Source organism: Mustela nigripes, chromosome 1, assembly GCF_022355385.1.
Source record: "Mustela nigripes isolate SB6536 chromosome 1, MUSNIG.SB6536, whole genome shotgun sequence".
NCBI classification, from domain to species: domain Eukaryota; kingdom Metazoa; phylum Chordata; class Mammalia; order Carnivora; family Mustelidae; genus Mustela; species Mustela nigripes.
In genome coordinates, this window is record NC_081557.1 from 105,967,486 (window position 1) to 105,992,535 (window position 25,050).

Sequence of the window (25,050 nt, forward strand, 5' to 3'; positions counted from 1 at the left end):
GGATAGCAGCAGGAGGAGGGGAATGGGCCTTCATTGTGATGTAAATATAGTGATTGGAAAGCCAGCGGGAGCTGAGTGAGGGAGCGGGAAGGTACTGTGGGGTAACAGCAGTGGAGATGAAGGCAAAGATTATATCATAGCAGTTGGTTATGGAGACCTGATTTCTTTTGTGCAGGCATCACAGGCTGGGTGAGCTATTATTAACTAAAAGAAGTCTGGGCTTAGTAGCAAGGAGGTGTGTGGCTAGGTGCATCTGAGCAAGGTAGAAGAGATGGGACTGGAGCACATTTTAATGTCTTTAAAGCTACTAGCCACACCCCTATCCCTTACCCTGGGACCACCACCAGGACCAAAAAAAAAAAAAAAAAAAAAGAAGAAAAAAAAAAAGCACAAGATGCCTCAAGGTTATCAAGAAACAATATAAACCTGCGATATATTTGTTTTATTTTATACATTTTAACATATAATGGTTTGAAGAGCGAACAACTGTTAAAGGGGTCCCCAGGACCAGACATCAGGATTGAAGGTGAGTATAAATCTGGTATTTGTTTTAATAAAACAAAACAAAACAAAAAAAATGGTTTAAGAACTGGGCCTTTATCTGGGAATTTTCACTCTGAAGCTTCCACTCTGGAGGATTTTCACTCAGAGAGTTGAAGGGTGGAGGGGAGAGGGTTACAAAACTCCATCAACCTCAGGTGGGAAAACTGTCCTAAAATTGTGTTTTTCTCCATTTCTACCTATCTCAGGGGTTAGAATCTTGTACAAGATCCAAAACAGAAGGACTCGTCAGCATCCTGGAAATTTCCCAGAGAGTTATGTGTGTCTATTGCCAATTCTGGCTTGGTGCAAAGTTGGGAAATTCTGGGACTGGAGGGAAGCTGGCAATAAGAGAATTGTGTGAAATCTCCTCTGTTCATTCAGGAATGTCCTGGTGTGCCTCAGGAAAGAAGTGTAGAAATAATACCATCAAATGTGAGTCCCTTGAAATGTCTTATTCACCATTGTATCATTTGGGAAAGTACTTGGTACACAGACAGTTGGGGCTCAATAAATGCTCACTGAATGAATGAATGAATGAATGAATGAACAACTTCCTCCCTTAGGTTTCTTTTAGCTCGGATCAATCTTCTACACTACAGCACCTAGATATTACCTTGCAAAAATGCAGACCTGATCAGTTCATGTTAAAATCCTTTTCAGCTTCTCCCCTTGGAAAAACTGTCTTAATTTCCTTTCTCAGAGACCTGCACTCTCATTCATGACTCCACATGACCCAAGTCCCAGCCCCCCTTTCCAGTTCTCTTCCCCAGTTCTCCACTGGTTCCTCACCATTTCCTCCAAATACCCCTCAGTACATAATACCCTCAGAGGCTCGCTTGGCTCAGTTTAGAATTTCTTTCACAACTTGCCCCTGTGACCCAGCCTTCAGCCTGTGAATACCCATTCTTCAGGATCCCACAAAAATATTGCTTCCTCCATGAAGCCTTCCTGTCTTTTTCTTCCCTCTTTGTCCGTGGTTTCACAAGAGAGGACCTGAAGCTATGGCAGCACTGATTTCATGTTCTCTCTCAAGTCACTTGTTCTTTACCTGTCTACAATCCCTCTAGGCTTTTGGCTTCTCAAAGACTCACACTTTGATTTATCTCCACATATTCAGCTAAATGACTGTTAAGTGAAGGAGTGAGGGAAGCCAGAGAGGCTCAAAGAAGTTGGAAAAAGAAATGTTAGTGGGATGATGTTAGGAAAATATAAAATGGCAGATACGTACCTAGCTTTGCCTCAGAAATTGCTATAATCAGACTGAGCTTCCCATTCCCCAGCCAGCTTCCATCCCAAGGAGTAGAACTTCTACTGACCACAGGAGGAGAGCAAAAGACCCTTTGTCCAAGGAAGATGTTCTCATTCCCTTAGACACATCCCACCCCACCAAATGTCATCAGAGTAAAGATGAGGTTGAAGTCCCCTACTTTTCTCAGTCTTTTCTTTCTAGGAATTGGCCCTGATCTTCTTAGAGGATCCCACACAAAGAGTGTGCCCTTCCTCCTGCTTTTATCTGCCTGGTGCTAATTGGAGGGACTCCAGCTCTTTCTGCAGCCTTGTTTTGTCAGGCATAGAAGTCCTCTCTAATTTTCTGGATGTGGATACCATTCCCACTGGCACCCTTCCTTTGGCGTTCAGTTGTCACTCAGGCCTCATGAAAGGCGACTTACAATTCATTCATTCACTGTACCTCATTGTCCCTGTCTATTCATTGACATTCACTGGGATTATTCCTCCTGCTGCCACATGCACAGAGACGCGTGCACATGTGTTCAGACCCCACATCCCATTAACAGCGAGGACACTTAAAATAAAGAGCAGCACTGCCTGAATGTGGGACTGCCCTCCCCCTCTAATAGCTGGGGAGTCTACCACACTAATGTTATTTCAAGAAATATCAGAACTGGCGACCTCTGCAGAGAAGGCAGGGAGGGCGGGGTGGGGGTGTTCCTGGCAGCATCTTTCACTGAAACACCATCAGCTATATCACTCCAAGATATTGTTCCCTAGCCCTTCCCCTTCCTCCTTTCTGCCCAGAATCAGCTAGTTCTTGAGATCCAGTTTCTGCTTTCCTCTTATCCATTAGCCTTTTATTCAAGTACCTTCGACCAGGCTTATGTGCTATGTCCTCCTTGAATCAAATTCTACTCCTACCAACTAGGTCTGCTCCTATGATCTTTAGCTCACACTTTGCTTATATATTCTCTCTAATCACTGTTTAGGGGCCAGGTGGTGGCAAAAGCATAGAGAACAGTCACTGTACTTCAGCAACTTGGCAAAAATGGTGTCTTTTCCACATTTTTAAAGCTAATAGTTAAAAAGATGGTTGTTAGGACTATGATGAAAGTCATGAGAGGAAGCAGAGCAAGAGTAAGATGATGAAGTAAGAGATACAAGAGAAGAGAGTCAGGGGAATGGTGGTGCTTTGTTATGATCTGTTGTCTACCCATCACAATACAGTACCCCTCCAGCCTGGCCCCGGAGCAGGCTCATTTCTCCCTGGTGTAGGATCCCAGTTCTCCACATAGTACTGAAACCCCACTACCAGGCCTGCCAGGACCTATTCTAGCCCTGCCCTTCCATGAAGGAGACATTCCCTGATCCCCACCAGGGCCCACAGTCTTTCTGATTCCCATGAGCTTCTTGGTAGTACCCTGGCATTCAAAAGGCCACTGCATGTGTACATACCATACCTACTCTGAGATCCCAGATTTCTGGAGGGAAGAGGGAGTGGCTCATACCTCTATGACCCATTTGGCTGCTGGTCAGGCAAATGCAAATTGACTGCTTAGTCAGAGACAATGACATTTGTTCTTTCCCAGGGCAGATAGGACCTGGTGGTCAGTTGCTCTGGAAAGGGAGCATTTTATAACTAAAAAAACAGATAGATATGGACTGCAGCAGAGTTCTGCCACTGATTACCTTTAAGAACCTTGGGGAAGGAAGCTACTTCACTACTTTGACACCAGATTATCATTTAGCATTTATAAGTTGCAGTTGGGCTTCTCAGCCTTGGTGTTATTGACAGATTGGACTAGATAATTCTTTATTATAAGAGGATATATATATATATATATATATAACCCTCTCTCTATATATATATATATATATATATATATATATATATATATATATATATATATATATATATATCTCCCAGATGCCTATTATACCCACCATCTGCCCTACCTCTCCTGCCCAGTTGTGAAAATTAAAAATGCCATAGACGTTGCTGAATGTTTCCTGGGAGGTAAACCAGTTGTAAACCACTGAAGAACACCTTGGGATTATTCTAAAGATTAGATAATGTGATAGCATATATAAAGCATCTGACAGCATCTAGCATATAATAAGGACTCAATAAATGTTACTACTATCAGATATTTTAGGTCAGATTTGGCAGTTTTCCTTCCATCTTCACCCACCACAGAGTGTCCCTGGGGCCTCAAAAGTTGGGTGGAGTGGGGATGCCTCTAGAAAGGAAGCTCGATAGAAGTTGTCTAAGCCCAGTGATCTCTCCAGCATGTTCAATGGCCTCAGAGGAGACATTTCTTGGATATTCAGGTATGTCTCAGAAGTGTGTCTGGGTAAAGGGATGGTGTAGCTGGAGACCCAGAGAGAAATGCATTCAGCAATTTTGACAGAAAGCCTTTTGTAAGCAGGCGGCCCATTTGTGCTTCAGTTTCTCCTCCCCACCTGATTGTTTCAGGGGCAGATATATGGCTCATTCCAGATGAGGACTATGTCTCTTGTAGAGAAGCAGCTTGTACCAGCGAGGAGAGAATGTGGAAAATACTACTGAGACACTAGCTGGGTTGGGGTGCAGGAAGGAAGGACTCAGAGGAAACCGGCTGTAGAGGACAGCTGTAGACCCTAGAGGACAGCCTTCCTTCCCACCTTGCCCTCACTGAATCTGGTCTCTGCAGCAGCCACATTCTGCCTGCCCAGCTCTAGGCTTCCCTACTGGGGTGGGAAGAACAGAGGAAGGATAGAAGTCTCTAGAGGCAGTACTTCCTTCAGGCCTAGGATATATGGAAATCTTCCAAGTCCACAATTGGCTTCTGTGAGAGGCAAAACTGATCCCACATAAGGAATTTCAGAGTTGTCCAAGCTATCGACAACCCAACTCTTTTTTTTTTTTTTTTTTTTTTTTTTTTAAAGATAGAGTAGAAAGGACAATAGACTAGGGCCTTGAATTGTTCCTCTGGGCCACTGACTGGTTGTGTGGTCTTGAGTGAGTCATTCTCTCTGGGGCTCCCTTTGATCATCAGCTCTTGGGCAGCACTTCAACTGCTCTTTCCAATGCAGACACTTTGAGAAGCTCCAGTGAGATCAGCATCTAAACATGTTTTGGAAAGAAATAATTCTTGTGCACACCCACCAGCAAGTTCAGCCTCATGCTAAGGAAGAACAGACTGCACAAGAGCCATGTGAAAAGGAGTCATTGGCTAAGAGGACAGAGCTCCCAATATGAATATAGACCGAGGTGGGCCATCTCTGGGGGGCTGGAGTAGAACTGCCCCCTGAAGGTTACCAAGGTCAGTGTGTAACAGGAGCTGGCAGAGGGGTGTCTAGCGGAACAGGTGAGGAAAAAAGAGTTCATTGTTTTGATTTGGTTTTAGTTTTAATCATGAGATTAGCCAAGAGAGGGTAAACACAAGCCATGTTTCACTCTTTTTTAATTGGAGAGTATGTGTTGCTCAAGGGGAGCTGTGGCCTGATCCAGTGGGTACCTGGTCCATTGTGGTTCCTTCCTCTGTATTTGCTCTCCCTTCTCTCCCCGAGGGCCTACATCATCTCATGCCTAACGTGGTGACGACCTTCAAGATGGCCTGCCTCCTCTTCCCACTAATCCATTCTGCACAAAGGTCTTATAAACACAGATTTCAACACTTGCCTCACTTATCTTCCTGATAACCTTTTCCTGCTCCCATGGCCTAGCTCATTAGGACCAAGGCTACCATCTGACAGCATTAGAAAAACCTCCTCACTAAGTAATAAAGTCAAAAGTCATGTGCTTGAAACTTATTTTACCAGTACTTTCTCAGGGAGAGGACATGGCCAAGCCCCTTAACTCTCTAAGCCCCTTTCCTTATCCCTGAAAATGGCATAAGGACCTCATAAGTGGTGATTTCATAGGTGAGCAGTAAAAATCAAGGACACAGTAGATGTGGAAGGGCTTTACAAACTATAAAGTGCAGCACCAACATTAGAATCCATTCAGATCTCTTGAATATCTCTCAAAGTTTATTCTAGATGATTTTCTTATTTTCCTATTGTTTCTCTCTGTAGGGATTTTCCCTCCTGTAATTAACAGGCAACTCATTCCCTTCAGAGCTCAACGACCTTCCTAGTCTGATGTTTTTTCACTATCCACACCTTCTTACTGAGTCTCTGATCTGCTTCAGTTCTTCAGCACACAGATCAGAGTTAGTGAGCTCCCACCAACAGGTATGCTTAGGGTTTACCCAGTATCTCATTTAATCCTTGCGATAAATTTAGCAAAGTTTCTGGATACAATGTCAGTATACAAAGCCAATTGTACTTCTATATACTATCAACAAATAAACAGAAAAATTTTAAAAACATACCATTTAAAAATGTACTTTTTAAAAATAACTGAAGTTGTACATGGTCTCTACATTGAAAACTGGAAAGTATTATTTAAATTGTTTTTTAAATTATTTTATTAAATTATATAATTATATATTACATTAAATTATCATTTAAGGGGCACCTGGGTGGTTCAGATGATTAAGCGTCTGCCTTTGGCTAGGTCATGATCCCAGGGTCCTGGGATGGAGCCCCACATCAGGCTCCCTGTTCAGCAGGGAGTCTGCTTTCCCCTCTGCCTCTGCCTCTCTCCCCTGCTCATGCACTCTCTCTCTCAAATGAATAAATAAAATCTTTGAAAAAATAAAATAAAATAAATTATCATTTAAATTATTTAAAGTAAAGTATTGTTGTGATAGAGAAAATCTAAACAAATGCAGACATATGTCAGGTTCATCAATTAGAAGACTCAATATTCTAAAGAACTAAATTGTCCCCAAATCAATCTACAGAGTCAATACACTACCCAAATCCCAGCAGCTTATATATTGAAATGCAAAAGTCCAAGAATAAACAAAACCATTCTGAAAAAAACAAAGCTGGAAGGTATATGTTACCAGATTTCAAGACATATGAAGTGGCAATAATTAAGACAATGTGGTATTGACATAAAAGTAGATGGACTGACCAATAGAATAGAGTCCAGAAAGAGTCCCACATGGACATAGTCAGTTGATTTGTGACAAAGGGGATAGTACAGAGCCATTGGAAAATAAAGGTTGTTTTTATTAATTGCTGCTGGGTCCACTGGTATTCATTTATAAAAAAGTTATCTTGACTCTACTTCACACCACATACAAATAATTTCTGATGAACTGCAGATGTAAACTCAAAAGGTAAGATGCTAAAGTTTCTATTTAGAAGAAAACAAAGGAGAACAACTTCTTGGCCTTTGACTAGGCAGAAATTTCTTAACCAAGACATAAAAAATACTAATCATAAAGGAAAAATACTGATCAGTTAAGAATTTCTGTTCATCAAAGCTCTCCATTGAGAGAGAAAAGACAAGCCAAAGAGTGGAAGAAGGTATTTCTAATATACATATCTGACAAAGGACTCTCAACAAAAAAGAACTTTTGTCAATCTCTAATATAAAGATTAGAAACCAAATTAAAAATGAATGAAAGATTTTAATTAGTCACTTCATAAAATAAAATATGCAAATGGCCAAAATGTATAAACAGGTATTCACAATGATGGGTCATCAGGGAAATACATGTTAAAACCATTAATTAAATACAACCACAACAATGACAAAATGAAAAAGCCAGAAACCCATGAGGCATCCTCTGAGCAGATATGAGGCATCCTCTGAGCAGATATGCTCAGCAACACTAGGAAAATGGTGGTATCAGCTCAAGTTGGACATATACCTGCTTTATGACCCAGCAGTTCACTGCTAGGTGAATATGTAGAAATGTTCCCATGTGTTTACTAAAAGACCAAGCAGCATTATGTGTAAGGGTCCCAAAGTGGAAATACACAGAAACCCAAGTCCTATCCCCAGTAAAATAAATGAGCCATGGTGTATTCAAACCATAGAACTTTGTGGGGCAATGAAATCCATGGAGCTACCATTACACATAACAACACAGCCCAGTGTCTCACAAAAGGGTGCATGCTATATGGCCTTATTAAGAAAATGTTGATAAAGAGGACAAAGTTACGGTATCAGGATGAGGGATAGAATTACAGAGGTAAGGGGAACAAGAGGGATTTGGGGGATACTTTTAAAGTTTTATTTTTTGCTTTGGGTTCTATTTATATAAAATTTTTTTGAAAATTCATCAGTTTGTTCGCCTATGCTTTGTGCACTTAAGATTTTCACTTAAAAAATTCTCACAATGACCCAGGCAGAAAGTGATTCTTTCTCCCAATTTGCCAATGACGAAGGAGGCTCAGGGGGAACAAAGAACAGGTCCAATGTCAGATGGGGATGAGCGGCAGAGAGCTATGCAAACCCACCATGTGTACCTTCCTTAACACGTCTCCTGAATTTACATCTAGTTCCTCACTGGGGCTTTGCACCTCCAGAAGCAGAGACCCTGACCCCAACCTGCCTTGTGTTCCCTCTGCTGCCTGCACATAGCTGGGTATGGCAACCCCACAAATGTGCAGTGCTATGGACTTAAAGTTTTGCTCCACTAAATCATATGTTGACTGCCAACCCTAGTGTGATGGTATTTGGAGGTGGGCCTTTGAAAGGCAATTGAGTTTAGATGAGGTTATAAGTGTAGGGCCCCCATAATGGGATTAGTGTCCTTATAAGAACAGTAAGAGACCAGAAACTTCTTTCTTTACCACATAAAGACATAGCAAGAAGGCAAGCCAGGAAGTGGTCTATCACCAGACACCAAATCTTCTAGCACCTTGATCTTAGGCTTCCCACCCCAAGAACAGTGAAAAATGGATGTTTATTATTCAAACTGCATGGTCTCTGATATTTTGTTATAGTAGTTCAAGTTAAGACACTCAGTAGAAAGAAGACCAGAAGATAAATCTACAAACTTGCCCATCTACCCTTTTCCTTTCCCTACCTTCTACTCTCTTTTCCTTCCTGGCTCTAGAGAGTATTCCTGAGCTTGCCTGGTTCTTGACTCTGTCCTCTATGACTCTGCCCTCTATTTGGCAGAGTGGTGCCAATTTTCAGTTGGAGATGGCAGAATGGTATCAGCAAAATGGCTTCAGCAGTGCTCCCAGAATGTGGTGCAGAGGTGGAGTGGGAGAACTTCTCTGGTGCCCTCATATCCCTCAGGCCACCTGTGCTGGGCCACCATCCAGAAGGGTGGGGAAAGATGAGGTAGGAATCAGACGGGTGTGGCTCAGCTCCCACCTCTCTCTGTCCCCAGGGGGACAGACTCCTCCACTTCCATTTCAGGCTTGAAGCTTTTTTCTCCTCCTGCAGAGAGGAGGGAATGAAACTGTCCCTGTTGGCAGATCCTTGAGCAGAGCTCCCTCCCCCACACAGCTGGGTGATTCTTCAGTCCCCACCTCAAGAATCAGGACTTGGATGCTGTCAGAAGCCTCTTTTGAAAGGCTGAGGGCCAGCCTCCCATGGCTCAAGAAGGAGGTCACCCCTGCGTGGGAAAGGTTGTTGGGAGACAGTTTACCAGTTTACCTTCCTACTGCCTCTAGCCAGAGGTAGATGCCCAAGCTGAGCTAGCAGAGTCCAGTCCCCTTGGATGGTAACCTGAGGGACAGAGTTCCTCTTAGGCTCCCATCTGCTGAGTGTCTCCTTAGGTTTGGATGAAGGACTATACATACATGATCTGGAGCAAGCTGTACCCCAACACTGAGGGAGGACACTATTATTATTCTCATAAAACAGATGCAGAAAATGAGGTCTCAGATTTCATATCTAACAAGGGTCAATGCCTGGGTTTGAACCTGGGCTGCAGTCAACAGTGCTCTAGCCATACACACTATCTGTTTACCTCTAGTGGCATCAGGTGCTCTGTAGACCTCAGCACCAGCCAGTGATCCTGCTGCCCCTTGTCCAACCCTCTCCCCACAGGCTTGCTCCTCCAGACCTTACCCTAACCCTGACCTGTTACCCTCCATCATCTCCCCCTGCACTCTCGCTTCAGTCCCTAATCCTTTTCAGTCCTTTATGCTCCTAGTCTTGGGCCACCACTGCAGCCTCTCCAAGCCTCCAACCCTGTCTGTAAATTGGAGCTAACAGTAGTACCTTCCTCATGAGTTTCTGGTATGTATCGAGTGAAGTTTTATTTGTAAGGGAGCTGGGATAAAATTAAGAGCTTAGTAAATGGGAGATAGATTTTTATCTTTGTTTTTGTTTTTTAACATATGGAACTTTTGGACTCAAAGCATTCTGGGCTCTAATCTTAATATACTTTTCTCTGACTTCGTTGGTCTCTGGGTTCCACTTTCCTTTAATTAGCCAAATAACTGGGGACATTTCCATGTGGGGCCTTTAAAGATTAGATTTCCTAAAAATATGAGTAATCATCTATCCATTTTTTGTAGGAATTGCTCTTAAAGTGTTTAGAAATCACTAATGTAACAAATAAATAGCAAACTCCCTGAGGATGCTGAGTATTCTTGGGGCCTAGCACAGAGCCATGCCCAGCAGAACTCAGTACATTCAAAGGAGTAGATAGCCAGCAGCACAGGTATAAATAGTGGGGAACAGTCCTAGCCTCTTGAGCTAGCAGCCCCCAACCTTTAGAGGGCTATGGGATGGGGGACATCTCATTCCCCCTGCTCTGAGTCATAGCCAGTTATTAGCAGGCCAGCCCCAGGGTGTAAATGAGATCAGACACCTCTGTCTTCCCCAGAGGCATTTCTGCAGGTCTCAGGCCCTAAGGTCCTCTTGGGCGAGGCATGTTAGGGCCAACGCATGTGATGCCTGCTCCTGTCTCTTGCTGCTCCTGTTCAGACCACATTTTCTGTCGCCACCTCCTTGAGGAAAACTAAACAGGAGCACCTGTGAAAAGTCCTACTCACCTGCATCCATGGAGGGGTAGGGGGTAGTGGCGGACAGAGAGGGGGAATCCAAAAGATCATATCAACTCACTGGCTTGGAGCAGGGGGAGTAAATGTGAAGTAGTACAGGGGCTGGTTTGCACGAAGCAATGCCTCGTCTTGCACTGGATCTGGTACATACTGAACACTCTGTGGTCTTCTGGCAAGAGAAAGCTTCACAGTCATGTCTTAGAAAACAGACTCTACCTTCTACTGGCACACCCTTATGATTCAATGTGGAAACATATTTTTCTGCAAAGATTGAGACCCTAAAAACCCTTTCTGGTCCATGGGGGAAGTGGCTGATCTCTGAGGTCCTCCCACCACTATACCCCTGCAGATGCATCCTGGCTGCCTTGCAAGGGCTGTTCAACCAGCACAGGTCTGGGCCAGGCATGGAGAGAGTGCTGCAATTAGACCAGATCCCAGAAACCCCACCTGCCTCCCTATCCCCACTCCTGAGCTGATCCAGGGCCTGCCCCGGGAGTGGAGTGGGGTTCTCAGTGGCTGACAGAAAATGTGTGAGGAGGGAAGGAAGAAGAGAAGAGCTCTTGGTTTGTCTTCATTCCTTCATCCTATTTTCCTATCCTGGGACACACCTGTCTAGTGCCCTGCAGATGGAGTCATCTTAATCAGGGACCTCATAGCACCATAATTTTTAACCCTTGGCAGTCGTCCCTGAAACCACTTTATGCTGATGAAAGTAAGGCCTAATTCCAGGCTGCTTGTGTTTCTCTAACAGGTTCCACATTTCTCATCAGCCTCTGAATCCATGAAGGGCAGCCAAGTGGGAGTTTATAGCTTCTGTCCCAGGGATGGTACAGAGGGCAGTTCTTTGAACTCTGTCTCTTTCTGCAGGCTGGAGATTCCCACCACTGCTTAATGGAGGAGGGCAGAGGCTGCTGGAGGGAGGTCCCATAGCTTCCCTTGTTCCTGGATAGCTCATTAAGATCTCTTCAAGCTATTCTGGCCCTAGAATCAGACAGCCCCAAAACTAAGCTAACATCACCTCTCCCAGTTGTTAAAAGCCATGAGAGCCTCTTGTTGTTGGAGGCACTGTCTTCTCCCAAGCAGATACAAACCTGCTAGAATGGAGAAACTGCTGAACTCTGAAGATGCAGGTTCTAATATCAGATCAGAGACCTAACAGATGTGTGCTGTGTGCCATGGAAGAAATCACCTCAACTCTCTAGGCCATGCCATTAAGTGGCCTCCATTAAAAACAAACAAACAAACAAACAAACAAAAAAACGGCAGGGGGAGAAGAAAAACAAACAAACACAAACAAAAAAACAACAGCACAGAGAGAGATGCAAAGGCAGGTGGAAGGTGCATTAAATGCCAGACTGCTCATTTCCCATGGAAGGATTTGTGTATGTGTCCCTGGTACAGAATGTGTGTCAAGACAGGAGCAACTCCTCCTTTGTCCATCCAGACTGCCTGACCCCATCTTGTTTAATGCTGTTTAGGCAGAATAATGTTTGTCTAATTTCCCAAGGCAGAAGTAGACTCTTCAGCTTTCTTCATTCTCCTGTGTGAGAAAGCCAGGCCTGGGCTTTCTTACATCTGTGCATGTCTCATAAACTAAATGCAGAGAGAAATTTCATTTTATTTGTTTTGCTTTCTCCCCTTTTCCTGACCTTATGTGCTATATAATCCAGAAAATGATCCAGATGGGAAAGGCATTGGCTTTGAAGCAAGAGGCAAGAGAGGAAAAAAAGAAAGAGGCACAATATAAACCCCCTTGTATCCAACGTTAACTTTGGAGAGAACTCTTCCTCCCCTAACTCCATTCCACACATGTTCCAGATGGGGTTGTGGGGTCTTCCTGAGGGTGGAGGGAAAACCCAGCGGATTTGCAGGGTCTCTGAGACCTCCCCTCTCCTACCTCCTGTCCTCCATACATTTGGTGTAAGCCAATGTGAGCAAGAAACCTCCTTTCAATACCGAGTCCCCGCCTTAGGACATTCAATGATGCCACACTCATCTGCTCTACACAATTTCATCACTTTAGTCAAACTGATAAGGTAGATGGAGATTCAGAGTGGCCAAGTCAGAAGTGTTCCGCTCCCATTTTGCTTTTAGTTGCAACTGTCTCCCTCTGCCAGAGTAAGCAGATAAGAGAGTAGTTGTCAGGCAGCACTGCCTGATCCTAAAGTTTCCCCTCCCTGCTCTCCTGTACATGTCCTACACCAAGGGCTCATGACCTTTCTGCACAGACATCTTTGTCTCATATCTGCTTTCCTTCCCCTGAAGCTGATGGGATAGGGAGGAAACATGAAAATAGAGCTCCTGTTACATTTCACATGCCTTTACTTATATTGGATCATGTAATTTTCATAAAAATTCTCCCCAGGACACAATACATTTTATAAATGAGAAAACCGAGGCTCAGAGAGGCTAGGTGACTTGCCTGATGCCATACAGTTATTAGGTAGCAAAGCCAAAAATCATGTTCTTTTTGCTCTCCACTCCCAAACCTGCCTGGAAGGGTTGGCAAGCATGACAAAGGCCAAGCCTCACCTTTAGGACTTACCTGCTTTATCTACCAGGGCTGTAGGTTGCTATCCAGGTGAGGATGAACTTCTCTGGGAGACTAAGGGAGCATGGCATGAGCTGAAATGTTTCCTGAGCAAAGCCTTGTCTCCAGGGGTCAGTTACCTCACTGGAGATGTCAGAGGACACTGCCATGGTCTTGCCCTTAGCTAGTTCAACTTTTAGCAAACACAAGGGGAGCTCCTGGGTAGGTAGAGGAAGAGAGAGAGTGATGTTCTAAGATCTTCACTGATCCTGTGAGCAGGATGACCCCCCGTACCCTGTTCTTCTGAGATCAAAGGAGGTCTCTACTTGACCGGACCTGCCCCTCCTGGCACTGGGAGGCACACCTGTCTTGTGGCTGGGACTCTTTCCCAATGTGGCATCAACTGTCTGGGTGGTTAGCATAGCTCACTGGCACCAACAACCTTCCCATTTTGTTCGGGTTTGGTTTAAATTGAGTACATATGAGGCAGAGACAGCAAACTTGATTTTCATTTTGGAAAGGTGACAACTGGTCACAACTGCGACTGGCATAGTAAACCTTCACTATCACATTAGATGGGAGTGTCTTAGAACTCTTAGAACAAATGAAAAAGAGGAGGAAAGGAAGGAAATCAAACATCTGGAGACCCCAGAGATACAAGGACAGAAAAATGGAGGCCATGAGTATTAACTGTCACCAAAATAAAGGGACTCCTTTGGCTTGAGGGGGGAAATCCACTAAGACTGAGAACACCTCATTATTGACATGTTCTCATATGTCCTCTGAGGCAAACCTGTCTAACACTAAAGATTTGAGAATCTGATGAATTCCACTGGCCCTTCTATCTTTGTCCACAAATAGCAGTGGGTTAGTGTAAAGGGGGAACACCAGTCCTGGTTCTGCCACTAACGAGCTGTGGGGCCCTGAGCAAGTTCCTCCCCAGTCTTCACCTGTTGAAAAAAAACCAAAACAAACAAACAAACAAAAAGCAAACAAACAAGAAACAAGGAAAAGGCCCCCTGTGATTCCACATCCAAATTGGTGCAAAGCAACGTGTTACCCATGTATCCCATCATAAATAATTTTCTAGACATACGGATACCTGGACCTTTGATATTAGACTAGGAACTTTCCTCTCCTTGAAGCTTTGGCACCCTATGTTTCCAGGCTATGTCAGAGCTCTGGGAACATGTGCTATCAACCTGGAGATAAGAAGGAGGATAGAAAGTCATTCTAATAATAATCTTTTTTTTCCTAGAAAGAATCCTCTCCACCCTCAAATCTATTCTTTTCTCCATTGCTAGATTAATGTCCTAAAACCAAGGTCTACTATAAACCACTCCTCTACCTATCACATCACTTCCCATTGCCTACCAAATAACAAGCAAACTCCCAAGGCATGTTCAAGGCCCTTCTCAATTTGATTTAACTTGCTTTTGTTCCCACCACCTATTGTCCCCTATCTTTGCCACCTACCCCATTCCATCTCTTAAAATCATACTCAGACCACAGGGTACTTCTGTAGAGTGATCTCTGTAGAGTGATATTTTCCAATGCATCTGTTGTCTCCCCCAGTACCAAGCCTGTCTGGAATAGTGTGTCTCATTTTTTTGCTCCTCTTAGGATCTGGTAGAGTGTTTGATATGAACCTAGCTTTCTCTGGCTTTAAAAGAATGTAACTAGAAGGGTTTTGGGGGGATTGAGAATAGGGCATAGTATAGAACTTAAATGTCCTTTCAAGTCTGAGATTTTGTGTTTCCATGCAGAGTACTGGACATATCATCAGCACAGTCTTCTTAGTTTCCTGATAAATCTTGGAACCTTGGGCTTGGAGGTCCTATCTGTTGCTCTAGCATAGAAGTAGCTCCAGTCAAGAGAAGTTTTTAAATCCTGAGGAGCTGAAAGCTTGGTGCTCCTGGTAGATGAGGCAATGTCTCAGGAAAGACCAAGCATCTTGCCCATATCTACTCCCTGCTAGAGCAGTGCCTCTGAGCAAAGTAGCTGCAGGCCCATGGAGGGGAGAAGTGTAGGCAGCTGTGAGCAGGCAGCTCCCTTCAGTGGAGCACTGCCTTTTCAGTGCAGGTGGAGGCTGGGGCTTTGCCTGGTGGCTCTCACTTTCCCCACCTTCCTGCAGTTCAGTTTGCCTGCTGGTGCCACTCAAGTGTTGGGGCTGGGGAAGGCTGTCTCTTCAATATGTGAGCACATTCTAATCCTTCCCAGCTCCTTCGTGTATGCACTGTTGAGATGCCCTTCACTGGGAAAGAGAAGAAGAAAGCTAAAGCTGGAATGTCTGAAGGTTTCAATAAATAAGGGAGGTGCTCTGAGCGGTTAAAGTATCCTTCTGAAACAATGCTGTCCCTGACTTTGCTGCTGAGGTGGCCAGGGTGGACCCAGCACAGGCATCCCCCAGACCCACTGGTCAGATTGCATCTTAGAAGTTGGCAGAAGGTGAAGACCAATCTCAGGGCTCATTCCCCTAGACTTCTATCCCTTGACATACTCTGTGAATCCCCCATTGTCCCTGCCTCCCTAGTTGTGTGGTGGCTTCTACACTCAGGGTTTTCTTATTAACTTCCTTAAGGGGAGAGTGAGAGGGAAGGAACCTGGGTTGGACGATCCATCAGGTTCCAGGCCAGCTTGTGTTGGTGCTGTGTTCCCTTTCCAACCCCCTCCTTGGGAGACCAAACAAATGTTATCAGTGACTCAGAGAACCTCCTGTCAAGGTCACTCTGTTCTGCCTGATGCTGTCTCTGCTGTCTGACACGAGAACCAACTCTGTTCTCCACCTCCTACCAGCCCCAGTGCAATCGCGGGTGCTGATGAGCTGACAAAGAGTGCCCCATCTGTTGGCTGGAGATCACGTGGAGCCTCTGCACCAGGACAGAAAGTCTCTAAGTTTCTACTTCCTTAGCTGGTCTGTTCCTATGTGGTATAACCCTTTCCCTCCCTGAAGCTTCCCACTGAGATAGTAGACCCAGCCTTGAAAGTTCTCCCATTACTCTTTCTCCTCTTGCCTGCCTGGGTTCTCAAACTCTGTGGTCCTTGGACAGCACAGGGAGATCTGAATGGGTTGAGATGGAAGGGTCACCAAGGGCCTCATCACCATTACCCTCAGCCGTTTGGGGCTGTGCCCTGACTGTGTCCAGAGCCTGGTGCTATAGACCTGAGACATGACACATTTTCCTTTCAAGGGATTTAAAATCTAGGTAGGGAGGAAGGATAGAGAAGCTAAATAATAATACATGGGAACAGATGCTCAATGGGTGTGATAGTACATGTTGCAAAATTTAAGGAACAGGGAGCTGGGGTGGAGGGGTCTTTCTCTCCCCACAGCTGATGTCCTTTCTTCCTTCCAGACCAGGCAGGTGCAGCCCCTCAATAGTGAGTGTACCTCTCTCACCCTAGAATCCTGTGTTTCATCCTATTAGCCAGAACACACTCACCTATTGCTCACCACCCAACACTCCTGCGTTATTGGAGTTACCCGGGAAAGGTGCTGGCAGACCCAAGCTTTGTTTCCCTGCCTCCTTAGCTTTCTCTTACCTCCTTCCCTTGCATGCCTATACTCAATTCTCTTTTCAGCAGGAATATAATGTTCAGCTGCTTTACACCCACTCTCTGAATGCTGCCAGCGAATAATGACTAAGGTAGTGGGTGGAAGTACAGCAAGTTGAGACCAATTTAGCAGTCCAGGGTGCCAGGAGGAGGGTGATTTAGCAGCAAATGGCTTTGCAATAGCAAGGAGAAGGAAGATGCCCCCAAAGCCAACAGGCCAGTGAGCCAAGTGCACTGCCCTGCCCTGGCGCCTCAGGCAGGGATTGCCTCAGCCACTTGGCAGTCTGTGCTTTACAGTTGGATTCATGCACAGGGCAGGGTTCATCCTTAAACACCAATTGATTTTCAAAGCAATGCCCACCCTCACCCTGATCTCAGCTCCACTTTTGACACTTTTGAAGGGCCTGTGTCCTTGAGTACTCCTCAGTGTGAGAGTCTCACCTAGAATTATCCCTCTTTGCCGGGTGAATACTGTGACCTGGGGAGCTTCTGAAGTTCTGAAGAAAGATGGAAATTCAAAAGACTGCTCTGGGCATGGCAGAAACTGAGGTTCTGTGGCATCAAGGAAGGGTTAGCCCAAGCACACTTTATATCATGCCACAGAGAGGCCAATGCAAGTAGACATAGGTGTGGCTCTTCCAGGTCCTGCTATCTTGGGACGTCTGAGGATTCATGTTATGGAATGTGACTGTGAGTGTGGATAGAAGAGGAGAACATGTCTCAGTGGAAGAGTTGAATGAATGAATTTGGTGTGTGTGTGTGTGTGTTTGCTGGCAGTCATCCTGAAGGCAGTTATCTTCTCCCACAGTGCATGGAAGCATATCTATGGGTGATCTGGATAGGGCGACTTTTTATTATCTTTGTTCCAGGTACTAGACAAAACCCATATCATATCTGCTTAGACACCAATTTGGCCTAACACTTAGGAAGAAAAATCACCAGTCTACTGGATTGACTAGAACAATTAATTTTAACTTTTAGCTAACAAACACACACACTCACATTCTGTTTGCTAATTAATTGGGTGATTATAGCTCAGAACTGGGAGTCAGGACACCTGGGTTTGGATTCCAGCATTCCACTTAAAATCCTGGGTGAACTCCTTCACCCTGGATAAGCTCATTCAGTTTTCTCGTATGCCAAATTGTGGAATATATCTTCTCAAGAGATTGATGATACTTAACAACAACAACACTAATAATAATAATAATGTCCCTTTTTAAACTGTGAAGTCATGAACAAATAAAAAGGATTATTAAGATTATTATTACCAGAAGCCTAGAGATGGTGATAGATTGTTGGGTGGAAGTTGATGTCTGGCAGGAAGCAGGAGAGCTACAGAAGCAGGATGGATATTGCCGATACAGAGGTAGCACTGCCAATCGGCAGCTAGCCCAAAGCCCAAAGCAGCCATGCTTGATTTTGACACATCTCCACCCACTTCTCTAAATCTTTGGAGAAGAGGATCTAGAGCCAATATGAACACTCATTTTGCTGGAGGCAGTTGTTAGAGGTGATTTATTTCCCATCCTTTATTTCCCAGCTCTGTCTGGTCTGGGTGTCTTGCTGAGCTGCATGGAAGGAGGAAACAGGCTCCCACCTGGGTTCCCTTGGGAAGAAAAAGCTCCATCTCCTCAGGTCTCAGGTTGCATCTTGGAACTATGACCTTGCTGCTATATGTCTACTATTTTTATACCTTCCTGAGGTTCAACTTCAATGTTCAGTTCATGACTACCTTTTCCTTGGTGTCTTTGAGTTCACCTCCCTCGTGCTCAGCAGCTGCTGTGTTCAAAGTTAGTACAATCCAATTTTCAATGTTCTTGTCAAGATTCGTGTGTGCTGGTTCCTCTTAATTCTCGTCACAAATTTTAGTCTCAAGCCATTATTGAACCATTTTTTTTTTAAAATCCCCCACCTTCCTGGCACCTTGAGTGGGTAAAACCTTGAAAAAATAATGAAGTACAGTTTTAAGGAAACTAAAATCATCACAAACCCCTGAGAAGGCATGTGGCAACCCTGCTATGAGAAATAATGGGGTGGTGTAAAGGGCATGGGAAGGGAGTCACCAGACTGAAACCATGTGACCTTGGGCAAATCATGACCAGATTACCTCCCCAAACATGGTTGCAATTCACATTCCAAACAACAGCGTGTCTATTTTAGATCAGCGATTTTCAGACTGCAGTAGCATAAAGATCTATTCAAAAGCAAACTCAAAGACCTACCACTTAAATTGCCTAAAGATTCCCCAGACAGTTGGATACTTCTTTGTTGGAAAACCCCTAGAAACACCTCATTACTGCTCTGGAACCACTGTCCTCCTTGGTTTCCAAGTAGACAATTTTAAAAACCTTAACTCTATATTATACCTAGCAACTCCCACTGGTATATATTTGTTGGTTGACTGACCCTGGGATAGAGTGTCCAGCTTAGCAGCATGGTGGGGGCTAGGTTTTCCTTGTGTTCCCAAACTGAAGTCAGAAACTGAGATGGAGGAGCCCTGTCTAGGCAGAGGCTCTGAAGGAGATGACCCAGTAATAGAGGCAGGAAAGCCTGAGGCCACACCAACAAAATGTGTCCCTGCAGAAATCTGCTGTTGGGAAAATGCTCCCTACCAACTGTCTCTGACAGCTCGTCCCCTTCCCATTACTTTATTAAACGAGCATTTACTAGCCCCCTACTCATAGTAGCCAAACAGTATAGTCTGAGTCAGGCATCTTTGTCTCTAAGAACTTTGCAGGCTCTTCAGGACCAGTGGGTCAATACTGGGATAGTGTGAAATGATGGTAGGAACTCAGAGGAAGGCATGTAATGAAGACTAAGGGAAAGGAGAGGGGAAGATTTCCTGGAAGAGTTGATTCTCATGGTTAAAACCAGAAGTCCAAGTGGGAGCTTGTTAGGTGGAGGGAGAGGGATAGGGCAAGAATACTTGACAGCGAAGAAACACGTATTTCTATTTTCAAAGGTAAGAGAAGAACACGGAAAGAGCCAAGTCTAAGCTGAGTGGAGTTCAAACCCTTGCTCTTTCATTCTCTACCCTAGCTACATTACTCAACTCTCCTCATTTAAAAATCATACACACCCTGCAGGGCTGTGCTGAGAATTAAATGAGATAATGAATAATGAGTACTGGGCACATAGTACACTTAGTGAACGGTATTATGTGTCATTAAATATTACTGATTACACCAGTCTATAAGCTGATTAACCAGAGATTTGCCCTCATTACCTTATTCGTCTTTGTAGCCTCATTGCCTGGCCCAGAGGTTTGCATTTTGTAGGCACCCAATGAGTATTTATGAAGTGAATGTCGAATAAGTGCAAAGACATATAAATACATTTTCAGGATTAGAAAGCCACTTTTATATGGATGGAGCCCCTCTACCTCTGTCCATACAGGCAGAAACATGGCTTCTCAAAACTCCCTGGCCAGTCTTTCCCCCACATACTCCCAAAGCGTTGGCTCTCTCCAACACACACTGTACAGCGGCATACCTTTAACGGCAGCAACACACATCTACTGGGGCACACACAGACAGATAGGAGGCTCCTCTACGGACACCCAAATGCACAAGCTGAATAGTTTTTGCTGCACAAAAAGGTTTTACTTTGTGAGGTGCACAGAGGGGGCCATAAATGTTAAATAACAAGCATCTCAAATGTCCCATCCTTCTTGTTCACATGGAAGGTTGCATTTTTTCTCTTACCTGGGTTTTTTCTCACTTCATGAGGAGTGAATGTCCACACATACATCCTCTCAGGTGAGACCTCATAGTTGGACTTCCACTTGCTAAACCTAATTTTGTCTGCATTAGCTGTGGACCTTAGGGAAAGCCCTGCCCCTCTGGTGCCTCAGTTCTTCACGGTAGAACACAGAGAATTAACTATGTTTCATGCCAACCTGGTAGTTACGTTGTGAGGATAAAGGAGATAACAAATGAGATAACGTCTGTGATGTGCAGAAAGCACCTCAGAAGAAAGGCACTGGATAAATATAAGGTGTAAATACCACACCTGATTAGTGTGTATGCCTCTGCCCAGATTTCCACCCACACATTCGGCTATTCTCCACCCTTGAACACAAACACCCTTCCTGCCTGTAAACGCTGTCTCTCATACCTATTTTCAAATGAGTATATACATATATATACATATACACATATGTGTATATATGTACATATATGTGTGTATATATATGTACATGTGTATACATATACATACACATTTCAACATATATATACACACTTCAGCACCTGTATTTTCCCCAGCATGCCTACAGAAAATTGTTTTTGAACTTGGAACAACTTCAGGTTATAAACACTCTCTAGGCCCTACCCACAGACTCTTCTCAAGGGTCTCTGGTGCTGGAAGAATTGCCAAGCACACAACTCATCTATCTGGGGCTGGACTCCTTGGTTCCCATGATTGCAATTAGGTGGTGCTTCCAGCAGAGCAGGAAACCCTTTATCTGGCACAGCTCTTGCCAAGAGCTCTCCAGAGCTCAGTGCCTCCACGCTAGTTTGTCAGCACTTAAGACCCAAGAGCAGGGCTGATGTGAATGGACCCAAGGCAGGAAGGTGTGAATGGGAGAGAAGGGATCCAGGAAATACAGATGCTCAGATCCCTAAGCACTCTGTTTCTGGGGAACTGAGGGCTCTGAAGCTAGCAGGTCCTAAGCACTTTTCTAGGCCTGACACACTCCTGGGCCAGGAGAACATTCATTTGCTCCACTGTTCACTCCTTTCCACTTGGAGCAGGAAGGACAAAGATCCTCTGGCCTATGGTGTTTTGATGCCTGTTGCTACTGAGCTGTATGCTATGAAAGCTGGAGTTCAGCATGTTAGACGGGGTGTGTGTGTGTGTGTGTGTGTGCCCGCGCTCGCAAGCACGCAGGGGTGGGGAGGGAGTCAGGGCCTGGCTGCCTTTGGTGGGTGAGAGAAAGAAGTGAATGTAGCCTGTGTGTAGGTGTGGGACTGTGTGTGTTAATTTGGCTGAATGGCAAGTCCAGGACTGATCCTGGTTGGCCCACAACTCCAGGGGGCCAATTTCCATGTTCATCAACACCCTCTCTATCCACCTCAGCCCCAGTGACATATACCTTCAGTGAGACATTCCAAACCTCTAACTGCATCAGTGTCCCTGCCACCCTGTGAGTGCAGACACAGCCCATCTCCAAAGTTCCAGACAGAAAGTGTAGTGGCCTGACCCCAGCTGTCAGGCCCTCTGTCTGGGGCCTGCGTCCCTCCGGGATCACGCACATTCCCCTTTTCCTTATCTCAGACATCAGTGTCACCCAACACTTAATGTCCATCAAGATCAGATTTAGGATGGGAGCAGATAAAACCAACCTGCCAGAGACGGAGACAAAGACAGAAGGACAGACGCAGCATCCCTTTTTCCAGGCTGGGACCAAAGCAGCAGCACCCACCCTCGCAGAAGTGGAGACCCTGACAGTTACATGCGGAGACAAAGACACCTAGACAGACCCTGACACAGACAAAGACCGACGGACGCACCCGCACGCCGCGGGGAGCGCAGTTTCCCCCGGGAATGCCCGTGCAGCCGCGGCAGGAGCGAGGAAGACCCCGCGTCTACCGCACCTTACCTGGCCCCCTGCTCCTCGGACTGACTTGAGAATTTTTTTTCAGTGTGTTTTACAATGTGCTCCCGGCTGTCTTCCCAGAGCCGCCGGCCCGGCGGGTGCCGCGGCGCCGTCGCAGCCCGCGGCTCGGGCTCACCGGACCCGGCGGCCAGAGAAACTTTCCGCCTCCCCGCGCGCCCGCCGCCTGCCAGCTCCCCGCGCGCCAGCCTCCGCGCCGGGTCCCGGAGCCAAGGGCGGGGCGGGGCGGAGCGGGGCGGGGCGGGGCGGGGCGGGGCCTCCGCCGGCGCCGCTCATTGGCTGAGGCGCGGCCCGCAGCCTCTCACTTGCCGCTCGGCTGCCTTTGTTCCCGGCTGACAGCTGGGGCTGCTCCGAACCTCTCGGCTCCTCCGTGTCCGCCGCCCTCTATCTCTCCGCTCTCACTTCCCTCAGACCCCGCGGAGCGGCCCTGTCAGAGTCTTTCTCTCCACCCGCCGGCCCTTCCCGTTCTCCCGCTTTTCCTGTTTTGTTCTTGTCCCTTCCTTTTTTCCTTTTATTAGCGCGCTCTCCGTTCTTATTCCTCGCGTTTCCTGGATCCGTTCCTTCGCTTTCGCCTTCCCACCCCCCGCCCCGTATTCCTTGCTTGCTTTTCACCGCTTCTTCTTACTCACCAGTTTCCTTTCCCCAGCCCTGTCTTTGCAACCCCAAAGTCCAGCGAAAAGGCTGGATTTCTAGGTTCAAAGACGGGACGAGCCGCTGAGTGACCAAGCTGGGATTACAGACCGGAGCCCAGAAGACCCACTCCCACTCCCGAGACATTTCAAAGGCAAACTTTTTCAGCTCTCTCCCGGGGACTAGGTTTCGGGTGAAAACTGGGGCCTGTTCCAAGTTTATAGCTATAAATCTCACTCAGGACCTTTTTAACATTATCATTTTCTCTACCACTCTCCCTTCAGACTTCTAGCAGTTGGGCTAGGAAGGAAACCAAACTCACAAGCTTTTTGGTAGGACAAAAGTCCAGTTAATTGGGGTACCCGGTGTGGCCCGAGACGCTGGTCCTGAGGGTTCACCCAGGCTAATCTGCTAAAACCAGGCATGGCTCTACTCAGGGAATGTCATCCTCAGCCAAAAGAGGTATGTCTGTGTGGAGGACAGAAGACTGAGGTGGTTGGTCTCTGACTGTTAAGTGTTGTGGGGGAAGATAGCTCAAAGAGAAGCAACACCATTTTGTTTCAGTCACCCGGCTGCTCAGAACCTCCTAAGAGATCCTTACTACTTCAGATCTTGATCCTGAACATCCCAACTCTCAATTCCAGGCTTCCTGGAAGGAAACACAACATAGTTTAAGAGCACAGACAGCTTCTGCTAATTATCATCTGTGTGACCCTGAGCCAGTGCCTTAAACATCTTATATCCCAGGGCTTTTTTGTTTGTTTGTTGTGTTTTTTTTCCCCTTCATGAAATGGGGGTAACAATTCCTGGAATGTAAACCTGAGGGCAGGGACTTGTTCTTTTTTGTTCATAGCTGAGGGGCTGGGTCTGTTCTGTTCACAGAATGTACCCTCAACACCTAGAGCTTGGCTGGTATATCATAGTCATGTTATAATTACTTGTTAAATGAACCAATCCCTAGTTTATAGGTTTGCTGGAGGGACTAAATAAGAATCCTTGGCATGTGGTATGTACATACACATGGTAGCTATTACAGGTAACATTGCAAATTCTCTGTATCAACTCCAAAGTGTATTTAGCCTTCTCAGAACATCACCTCTTCTCTTCCATCTTTGCACATACTTGTCCCTGTTTGAAAGACCTTTCTTTACCTGTCAACATTTGAGACCTAAAATGCAATCCTTATTCATACCATCTTTGATCACCTCAGTCAAAATTACAGGTCCTTTTTCTAAAGCTCCAGGTCTCTTGTCCCATTCATTGGCACAGCATATGTACACTTGCTTGCATGGTGGCTGTGACTGCAGGTCTGTCTTCCCCTAGACTATGAGCTATCTAGAGTCAGGAACTGGACTCTACATTTCCAGAGACAGATATGGTGCTTCAACAAATGGGAGTTTCTCAAAAACATTTGCTGAATAGATTAATATAAATCAAACATCTCATCATTAAAAAAGGGTGGGGGTAGAATCTTGGAAGGTAGAATAAGGTATCAGGCAGGCTTCAGATTTCAGTCAAGCTCATTTTTGTGTTCTTAAATGTGGAATTCCATGAAAGGGGAAAGATAATAATCCCGGAAGCCTGTTCCTCATTTCGGCCCTACTACTTACTATTTAAATATTCTTGGATAACCCATGTTCCTGGCTAGGACAGTTTCTTTATCTGCAAAGTGGGTAGTTTAGGTAAGACTCTTTAAGGGTACTCCAGCACTGATGTATTGTGGTTCTCGGTCAGAGACATTCTTGGTGGAAGATAAGGCATGGCATGTAGCTCTCTTATAATGACGGAGTTAGACAAAGGGTGTGGGTAGTGTGTTGGTGTGTATGTGAGGGGTGGAACCAGGATACAGTATGAAACAATAGAAGCACCCTGTGCAAGGGATTCTTCAGAGGTAAAGTAGGGTGCATTGAAAGGGGGGGTAGAAGTAAGGAAGGAGAGTAAGGAGAGGAGAGCTGCCATGGTATAGCATGTGTGTGTGTGTGTGTGTGTGTTCATGAAAGCCTCAGGAATGTGGTCTCCAGAAGTAGAAAGCCATAATTAGCTCCCTGATTCAGCTATTGGGTATGGTAATGCAATGACTGGG

The 25,050-nt window shown here is 45.4% G+C and overlaps 1 protein-coding gene across 1 annotated transcript in view; it reads right to left on the bottom strand.

The window, feature by feature from the left end:
- LZTS1 (leucine zipper tumor suppressor 1) overlaps positions 1–22,471 on the bottom strand; it is a 49,499-nt gene extending 27,028 nt beyond the window's left edge. The window contains exon 1 of the mRNA XM_059371280.1: positions 22,323–22,471. The gene's annotated coding sequence lies outside the window, so the exon portion shown is untranslated. The remainder of the gene's footprint in view (positions 1–22,322) is intronic.
- Positions 22,472–25,050: the final 2,579 nt, after the last annotated feature.